We start from the raw sequence: 10,939 nt of genomic DNA on the forward strand, positions 1-10,939 counted from the left end.
AAAATAAATAAATAAAGAAGTAAAGCTTAACCATATGAACCGTAGCGTCCTTATTCCGGGCATGTCTTAAAGGGATAGTTCACCCCCAAAATGACTTTTCTATTGATTAGTCACCCCATGGAGACTTTAATTCATGGATATTTTTTAGTTTCTGTCGCATTCCTAAGCCAATAAAAATGTGATGACCGGCAGCGGTTCCGGTAGGAGACACAAAGAGTCTCCTTTGTGTCTCCTACCGGAACCACTGCCTACCGGTCCGCTGGTCATCAAATTATTGGCTTAGGAATGCGACAAAATAAAAAAATATCCATGAATTCAAGTCTCCATGGGGTGAACTATTCCTTTAATAGGCGAACATTGGGGAATGTTCGGTGAAGAACTTTGGTGTGGAGGAAAAAGGAGAGAACCAAGTACAAAGTTTTTTTTTGTGTGTAATTGTATTTGATATATTTTATTAAAAACCCATCAAATTTTAATGGCCTCCTCTTAAGATCTAGAGCAGTAGTTTTCAAAGTGGGGTCCGGGGAGAACAAGTTGCATCGCAATCATTTTAGTCACTTTAACCATTTATATGTTGGCTATTCAAAAATAGCAGATCTACAAGCTCACAGCGCGTCACGTCATGCCGCGATGCGAGCTTGTACATCTGCTATTTTTTTAAATGTTGAATAATGTTGTTTTTATTTTTTTACATAAATCTTCTCTTCTAGGGGTCCCTGGCACAAAACATTTTCAGATGCGGGGCAAATATATATCAATTTGGGGGTCCTTTCAGAACCAGTGATCTATAGAGCTGAAGAACTGAGATTTCAATATGCAGTCATAGGTTTTTGGCTCACGGCCCCGTGCTGTTACTCAGCTACATGGGCCTCTGTGCCAAGTTTGGACACCCCTGGTCGAGAGCCTCTGAGGCGCTCGGCATCATCATGTACAGTATAGTATGTGCATGGTTTATTTTTATAAGGACCAGTGCAACCACAAAGACAAACTGCTAGCAACTGCCTGTTTGCATTATGTTGTAATTCTGTTTTTTTCCCACAGCGTGGCTCTGTAGGAGGCTCTGTAGCCGCCTGTAAGAGTCGGCATGTGTGTGTGTGTGTCTGTGTGTGTGCGTGCGTGCGTGTGAGTGTGTCTGGTGCTAATCTCACAAACCACTGGACTGATCGGCGGCAAATTTCTTGTGCACAATGACGGCACGGTAACTTAATACGTCAATGCACCTTTTCTTCCCACATGTTTATTAACTTTAACTTTATAATAATAATGGAAGTCGATGGAGTTCAGATCAGGCTGGAATTATACATCATAGCTGATGACAACTGACGTTACAGACTGGCCACAGCTACACTGTTCCCACGTGGATTTCCAGATCCACATGATTAGATTTATTTCTTTTTTAAAGACTCATTTTATACTTTATTTCCGACAGGACAGCTTGTATAGAGAGAAAGTAAACCAAGGGCAGAAAGGAGAGACATGCGAGACAAGACTGGGAGTCAGTTTTGAACCTGGAGACCATGAGCTCCTTAAACGCACTCACAAGGAGCTCATGGTCTCTGTGCACTAACTGGTTGAGCCACCAAGGCTATTGAATTGTATTATGTGTAAGTATTTGAAGCTATAATGCTGGCTGGTTTGCAGTGGTGGAAAAAGTACTCAAATGTTTTACTTAAGTAAAAGTCAAGAATTCAAAATTTACTTGAGTAAGAGTACAAAAGTATTGGCATCAAAATATACTTAAAGTACCAAAAGTAAAAGTACAAGCTCACAACGCGTCGCGATGCGACGCGTTGTGAGCTTGTAGATCGACTATTTTCAAATAGCCTATGTATAAGATAAGGCTAAAGTGATTCATGTATGTTTTATAATATCATAATTTATATCTGAAAAGTAACTAGTAACTAAAGTTTTCAAATAATTGTAGTGGAGTAAAAGTACAATATTTGCCTCTGAGATGTAAAGTAAAAGTAACAGTATTGGAAATTGGAAATACTCAAGTAAAGCACAAATACCTCAACATTTTACTTAAGTACAGTACTTGACTAAATGTACTTAGTTACTTTCCACCACTGCTGGTTTGTAGAACTTGAACGTGGACCAGCTCGTCAACGGCGGGCCCCCACACATCACACAGGACTACTGCTAACGATCAAACAATAAAATGTGTAACAGCAAAGACCCTTGAGGGCCGTCCACATCAAGCACTATAACTGTAACTATATCATTCACCACTGTCGTCATTATAGTTGTGGTGCGGACTCTGTCATACGCTTGAGTTGGAACCATTTTTAAAACAATATATTTATAGTTATAGTTTATACTGCTTGGAGTGGATGGCCCTTAATGGACAGTAATAGCAATGGTTCTCAAAGTGGGGTCCGGGGACTCTCAGGGGTCCTTGGGGTGGGGGGGTTTCCAGGGGGTCCCCAGCTAAATGTGTTAAAATAGCGTCGATATTAGTTTAAACATTTTAACCCTATACATCGGCCATTCAAAAATTGCAGCTCTACAAGCTCACAACGTGCCATGATGCACAGCGGTGTGAGCTTGTAGATCCGCTATTTTCCAAAACATCTTGCATTTTTCTGTGTAGGCTAGGATTCCTCCTAATAGTATGTTCTCATTTGGTATCAGTGCATGCGCATGGAGGCTTATATACCGTAGGAGACCTTGTGACCTTTGGCAGCGGCAGGAATGGAACCAGGGCAACCGGGCAACCTCCCTAAACCGAACCTGTGAAATCCGTATTTGTTTTCCCACGACAGCACAAGTCCCAGAGAATGGAGACATCATTTGATTTAATAGTGATTCAACAGTCATTCATATTTTATGACAAAATGTCCCTGGGCTGTGGCACAAAACAGCCTCCAAATGTTTCCTGGCAGTCTCATTAGCTCTACACAAAGAGTAGCAGGAAGAGGCACGTATCCTCATGTTTGTGTTTTTGCCGCTCTTGAATGACGGGAAAATTGCTATGGGGTCACATTTCACAACATACCAGCCCACCCCTCAACATTTGATCTTGGTTCTCTCCCTTTCTGGCTCCCTCTCTCTGTTGTGCGTGTGTGTGCGTGCCCAAGCCTGCGTGTGTGTGTGTGTGTGTGTGTGTGTACACGTCTATAGATCACCAATGCATTTGTGTGTACGTGCGTGAGTGCTTGTGTGTGCGCAAAATGTGCTCCCATCTGGCACGCAGGAGTGTGTGCATACATGCCCCGGCCTGAAGACAGGAAAAGAGGACTTTTGATCACTGTTGATCTTTCTGATGGATCTTTTTTTGATAGGGAGGGGATTTCCTCGCAGAGACGGTTTGCAGCTAATGGTCGAAAATAGTTGATCTACAAGCTCACGCTGCGACGTGTCGTGAGCTTGTAGATCTGCTATTTTTGCACGTCATCTGCTATTTTGCACGTCGCGCCATAAAACAGAACTTAGGCATTGTCATGGGAGCCGGCCTCTGCCATGCAGACCTATACGTACAACAATAACTTCTGCAAACTCAGACAACGCTGTAAATACAGCCTAACAACAGCGTGTAATAACTATGAGTCTTTATGGGACACAAACGGAGGACTTTATGAGTCTGTGTGTGTGTGTGTGTGTGTGTGTGTGTGTGTGTGTGTGTGTGTGTGTGTGTGTGTGTGTGTGTGTGTGTGTGTGTGTGTGTGTGTGTGAAGTGGTCGGATTGATGGATTCTACAACGAAATGCCACTGATGTGTTTCCATGAGCAAAGACAGATCATAGCTCTGTGTGTGTGTGTGTGTGTGTGTGTGTGTGTGTGTGTGCGTGCAAATCGAATTTGACCCAGATTCTTCCACTTCTTTCTTCTTTGTCCTCATCTTCTTCTTCATTTCTTCTTAATTCTTCTTTTATTCATTTTTATTTCTCTTCCTCTTCTTTTTTTATTCTTCTTTTTCTTCTTTTTTATTCCTCCTCCTCTTCCTCCTCTGTCCTCTCTTCTCTGTGGGCTGGATGGATGGATCTTTTGATGTGGCAGTCTCTCAGTGTTGTGACCACAGGCCTCAAGAGGAACCAGATGCTCTTTGGACTGGCTTGTGGTGGAGAGGCATATACTGTATATATACATATATATATAAATAATAGGGAGGGAAAAAAAGGGACGAGGCTGGGTGGTGGGGACGTGCGTGTGTGTGTGTGTGTGTGTGTGTGTGTGTGTGTGTGTGTGTGTGTGTGTGTGTGTGTGTGTGTGTGTGTGTGTGTGTGTTTGTGTTTGTGTGTGGGAGTGGGGGGGGGCCTGTGTCCTCTGTGCCAGCTGAGTTTACTGTAAAGCTCACCCGCACCACCAAAGCTTAGACAAGAGAAGGGGTGTCTTGTCCCTGAGGAAATGACATGACACCATGGAAAGCTTTAAGAGGCCCACAGCGAGACAGCGGACAGAAGATGAGCGGCAGGAGAGACGTCCCACGGTGCCAATCTGTGTCTCTTTAACGGTGTCGGTACGACTCCATTCGCACGGTCCTTTCAAACGTTTAATTGCAAAATGGGGTTTCGCCATTTGGTCCATCTTAGGATGTGGAGGAGGATGACGTTATAGAGAGGCCTTAATGGCCGACACCGAAACGGAATGTCGAAAGGCTCAAAGCAATAGTTTATACACGGCAATTTACAAAAGTGTGTACAAACAGAACCAAGTGTGTACAAATGGAACCAAATGGACCCTTGCGGGTCCATTTGGTTGCATTTGTACACACTCTTCTTCCATTTGTAGTTTGTACACACTCTGAGTTAAATCAACTCTGCAGATTTAAACAGTATGGTTTTAAACAGTGCTTCTAGACTGATACGGTTGGAACTTTGAACCAAAATGTGGGATGAGGAAGTTTGACCTTCTCATATCTAAAACCATCCTCTATCTAAAAGTAAATAAAACATTTGATAAAAAAAAAACGTTGCTGTAATAGAAAAAATATTTTTTGCCCCAACTGTAAGCCAGATGATCAAGTCCGTTATGCAACTCTTCGCATTAAAAACCACAACAACCCCCAAGCTGATGTTGAAGTTTCATGTTGAAGCTTTGTTATAAACTTTTGAACTTTTTCAGTTTACTCTCATGGCTAGAATGTTTGTCTATATAGAATATGCATTGTGTATACAGATACTAACACAGTTTGTGCAATGTCTGTGTTTTCCACTTTCTAACCAATCAATGGATGATGTTGCAGTGAAGTCTGGAACTGTGTCAACACAATGTGTCAACACATAATCATCATATCTTCTTGTGCATTCACGGCACCAAGGAAATAAAAGTGATTCTTATGTTATGTTTACAGTTATGCTTACATATGTTTACATATCACTAACACTGTTTAGATAGGGATTAAGTTAAATGACTGTATTGTATTGTCTTCTAAGTTAGGCCTAAAGCCAGCTTGTAGATCGGCTATTTTCGGAGGGCGACACTGGCGCTTAACTAAGTATAAATAAATCTCACGGCGTACAGGATAAAAAGCATGTCACATGTTAGCTCCGGGCCCCCGTAACCATCCCGAATAAAACAACAACGTCAGCAGCATGACAAAACCCACGGTGCTACATCAAAACGGTCCCCTTCATGACTCGCCACAGTGAAATGCCGCCCTGGTACAAGTACCATTCAGAGAGAGAGAGAGAGAGAGAGAGAGAGAGAGAGAGAGAGAGAGAGGGAAAAAAAACCTCATTACACTTTTGATTTATGACCCTCACATGACACCGTAGGGTTTGGCTCCTCGCAGGAAGCCTCGAGAGTCGAGAGCTCCTTCCTGGACTTTGACCACATAAACATAAAGGCGCACATTAAGAATTTTCCTCTGGTCACACGCCGTGGACGGTAATGTGCTCGCTGACGGAGGCCCGTCTGGTTGCCGCTCAGACAGGGAGGTCTGTCTGACATAAGAGCTGACATTCAGAGTGGGCTTGTTGTTTCTGTTCTGCTATGACTATAGCATTTTATTTACAGAGTGGGCTAGTTGTTTCTGACCTATGACTATAGCATTTTATCTTCAGAGTGGCCCTATTAGTTTCTGCCTATATGACTAGCATTTTATCTTCAGAGTGGGCCTGTTGTTTCTGTCCTATGACTAGCATTTTATCTTCAGAGTGGCCCTAATAGTTTCTGTCCTATGACTAGCATTTTATCTTCAGAGTGGCTTGTTGTTTCTGTCCTATGAGCATTTTATCTGTGGGATCATGGTTGAGTGGATTCAGTGGTTTCTGTTGTTTTTATTATTTTTTTCTTTTGTTCTTTCTCTCTCTGTCTCTGTCTGTCTCTGTCCCTCCCCCTGTCCTTTGTCTAGGTCTGCATCTTGCTTGCTCTTTCTTTCTCCTGATCCCTCCCCTTGTCAATTTTATTGACACATTTCCTCGCTCTACCCTTCTCTCTCACTCTCTCTCTCTCTCCCCCTCTCTCTGAGAGGTGGAGCTGTCCAACTCATTGATTCTCACTGCCAACTCATCATCACATACGGACGCTTGGTCAGGACCCCTTAGCGTCACTGTTTATCTTCTGTTCATGCAGCTAATCAATGTAGACCATCATAATTTCTTCCATAATGGATTCTATTCTAAAGCACATAGACATGACAGAACTGTATTTATTCCAGTGGGGGCACACTATCCCAGAAAACAATGAACAATAGGCAGATTTTTAACCATTGACCAAAGGCAAATACATGTGCAATGTGAGCAATATTATTTATGATTAGTCAAATTCAGGACAATACAATCAAAGTATTTATGTATCACTTTAATGACCAACTAATACAAATGCGTTAATTTGACTTTCAGATGTTGCAGAGGTACACAGAGAGAATGCTGCTGTGTCACTCATATGTGGTATACACAAATCACAGAACAGGACCTACTGTAGAGCAGGGTTTCTTATAGTGGGTGCAGTGGCACCCTAGGGTGCTGTGACACAAATCACTTCAATTTAACCGCTTTTTAAACCTACACCAAATCTCTTAGTTAAAAATAGCAGATCTACAAGCTCATAGCGTGTCACTGCGAGTTTGAGTCAGGACAGAATGTAGGACCCAAGTGCAGGAGAGAGACAGAGGCTGGACAGATCGGTTCAAAGTATTTATTAACTAAAAGAACAGGAGTACAAACTAACGGAAGCCAAGACCTACTACACATAACAATAGCCAATGAACAAGCAATAATACAGCACAAACACAGGGGTTAAATAGACAGGGAAATAATAAGACACAGGTGAACTCAACAGACAATCAACACTGGGATAGGCTGGGGGACTAAGAGGACACAGGAGGAGAACAAGACTAATCACACGGGAGGTGATTAGTCAAGACAGGTAACAGTAAGCAGAACAGGAAACAATACTACAAAATAAAGGAACACAAAAGCAGGGCAAAGGCAACAACAGAGTAACAGAACACAATAGGAACGACTTATAACGAGTCCTATAAGTCCATGACCTTATAAGGGCAGAAAAAGTCTGAGAAATACAGTCAAAGTCCACGGCCCAAGGAGCCGACCGTGACAGCTTGTAGATCGGCTATTTTGGGTGAATGTTCCCCCCAGAATAGGGATGCTGAGGTTCAAGTGGTTAAACGTCTGGTAGAAAGTTATTTTTGTCCATTCTGATGGAAACGGATATTCTCTCAAGTCTTCCTCGTGACACACTGAATCTTAGGGGGAAAGATTTACATATTTACGTACCGTAATATATAAATGTATAGGTGCTCTAAAGTAACAATGTAATTCAGGGGTGCCGTGGATGAAAACGTTATTTACAGGGGTGCCCTGAGCCGAAATCGTTTGATAAACACTGCTCTAGACAGTTGGTACGCTATACGCATATACACATTGACGGTTATAAAGAGATGTTTGGTATGCTAATGTTCCCAGTGATCATCCAGTCAAGCTAAAGTTGCTGACAGGAAAACTCCTAAAACTGGGGCCCTGTGGTTTTGTTTCATGTGGTTAAGTGGTGCCACTCTGAGAATCCTCCTTGGGTTCCCTCCTGCTGATCAAAGGCTCTCTGCTAATCTATTTCGCTCTGAGGCTACGGCTGTTTCCACGACAACGTGATCACACACAGGAAGTCCTGTCCTTCCTTCATGGTCCCTTGTCATCGACAATGCAACCACTCAGCAGTGGCTGATCCTTCCTTCAGTCACTGTGTGTGTGTGTGTGTGTGTGTGTGTGTGTGTGTGTGTGTGTGTGTGTGTGTGTGTGTGTGTGTGTGTGTGTGTGTGTGTGTGTGTGTGTGTGTGTGTGTGTGTGTGTGTGCGTGCGTGCGTGCGTGCGTGCGTGCGTGCGTGCAAGATTCAAATGCAAACAGCACAATGCTTTGTGTGTGTGGGTGTGTTTTTCTATTTCTGTGATTGCATGCCCGCATGGGCTTGTGTGTGTTCTAAACACAATCAATCCCTATTACCTCGGTAAGCCTGACTTGTACTTCGTCGTGAGATGGTGTTGATGAAGTATCACCCCGTGGTACTTCCTGTTCTAGTGACCCAGAATGTACCTTGAAATGCCGCTGTCTCAGGTCGCACCAGAAAGTGCCCTCTACCCCAACACGGAGAAGATTCTTTGATTCATATATCAGATTAATGTTCTTGTACTCTATTTCAGTGGTTCTCAACCCTCTCTGGATCAGGGGCCCACTGAGAAAAATCTCTAAAGCGTTCGTGGCCGCACGTATTTACAGAGCGTGTTTATTTTAATGATCAATCAATCGATTGTGTTCCTGCTTGGATCAATGGAACTAACATACGGTATAGTATACTTTAAGTTCCTATGTATCGGTATCACTACAAAAACTCATTTAACCCTAACCCTAACCCTTTAAATAAAAAATACCATCTGCTTTTTATATTAATGTTTTATTTTCATCACAATCTTAGTGTTTTAGCCAATTAGTTGGGGGCACACTTGCAACATCCTCACGGCCCACAGGTTGAGAACCACTGCTCTATTTATAAGATTATGATTGGCTGAGCTGCTGTGGTTGTAAAATGCTCTACACACACACCTGTGATAGTGTCACTACATGTATCAGATTACTGCGCTAAAGACAATGTCAAAATGTCGATGTCGTGAAATTGTTAACTGGGGCACGTGATTTTGTTGGCACATTAGGTAACTTCTCCGTTTCGTGCCCAACACCCCTTTGCTGTAATCACTGTGAACCACAGCCTCCTCTTGGGGCTTATTACTTTAATCTACCTTTTGTTTTGTTCCTCTTTCATAAGAATCAGCCTGATTTATACTTAGTTGTGACGCTTGTGTCACTCGCCTAAAATAGCCAATCTACAAGCTTGCAGATCTGTTTTCAGTGCACGACACAGAGTTTAATCAAGCCTGATGTGGGCTGCGATGCAGACCTGCTGATTCGCTGCAAATCATCTTGAGTCAAGAGGATTTGCAGCGTCAGGAGTCTTGACGATGTCCTAGCCCAGTGTTTCCCAGACAGTTGGTTGTGACCCAAATACGGGTCATGTGTGACATCACTGTCAATCACACCCACGTATGTCGCCTCTGCAACTGTTAGCAGCAGGCAAAGCAATGAAAGATCCTTGATATCGTTGCTGTCCTCTTATCTAAATTTTTTTTTGTTGCGTTTTTATAAACGGGTTGATCTGCTATACTTTTGCAGTTTAAAAAAAAAACAGTTTTGGACATACAGTATGAGGTTTCCGCCCGAGAGAGACGATATATTGAGAAGAGAAGATAGCCCATTCCACAACTTGCCAATTGTACAAAATTGTACACTTCCGGTCTCCTAAGTGTAGGCCTACATTAGATCTCCCGAACATCCTGATCGATCACGATCAGTGTTTCTAGATCTCATCATGAGAGTGTGTTGCTGACACAGAGCAGAGAGGTCTCGAAGCAAAGATAATTTCCTCCTGATTCGTCTGTCTGAAAAATACTATTTTAATAAATGTCAGAATGTTCAGAACATTATGTGACTTATGAAGAATGTGTCCAATATTTACTTTCAGTGACTATAGGGCAAAGGAGTTGGTAGTAATCTGGTCAATTCTCCATTGGAATTAATAGTCTCACGTTCTACGTCTGGTCTCCTAAACCCAAATGACACAGATGCAGGAAATCGATTGAAGTTGGGGAGTCTTGATTTCTACCGCCATTTTTGGCGCAATCCCCCTGCCGTTTCAACAAATGACTGTGAAGTCAAGCCTGATGAGGATGGAACCAGCCAACAAGTTCTAGCTAAGCTTCCTCCTTTACAGTTATAGTGTGTCAGCAACACAGGCGTGATTGACAGCAGGTTGCATCCATGATTGGATAGACATCTTAGACACCAGTATAGCATTGAGAAGGTGCTTCTATAGTGCATTGTGGAACACTCTTTGCGTCTTTATATATATATGTTGCGTATCTTTGTCTGCCGATTGCAATGCGAGGCTGTGTGAAATTAAAATACATTTTTAATATTTGATACACTTTGAGAACATTTCCACCCAGAGGTCATAAACAAATCCTCATCCCCAACTCTTTCATGTCACTAATGGCACTCAGTCCTCGGGGGAGCTCTGAGCACAATGTGCAAATCATCACCCAGCTTTCCTCCTGGCCATCTCTTGATGAGAACAGGGTGTGTGCGTGTGTGTGTGTGTGTGTGTGTGTGTGTGTGTGTGTGTGTGTGTGTGTGTGTGTGTGTGTGTGTGTGTGTGTGTGTGCGTGCGTGTGTGTGTGTAATGTATATTTGACCATGCAATTCTGTCTGCGTGCTTGTACATAAACATGATTGAATGCATGTGAGTGCGCTCGCATTGGCATGCATGCATGTGTGTGTACGTGTCCGTCCGCGGCGTGCTTGCGTGCACATACTGTACATGCATGTGGCCTGCGCAAAGAGCCTGCCATTCAGTCTCAAAGACTGTTGTCATCTCCAGAATGTTTCAAGTCGAATGTGAACAATATGTGTCGGGGGCGCCTGCGGGACTCTCA

The sequence above is a fragment of the Gymnoscopelus braueri genome (assembly GCF_963280865.1).
Source record: "Gymnoscopelus braueri genome assembly, chromosome: 10".
NCBI classification, from domain to species: domain Eukaryota; kingdom Metazoa; phylum Chordata; class Actinopteri; order Myctophiformes; family Myctophidae; genus Gymnoscopelus; species Gymnoscopelus braueri.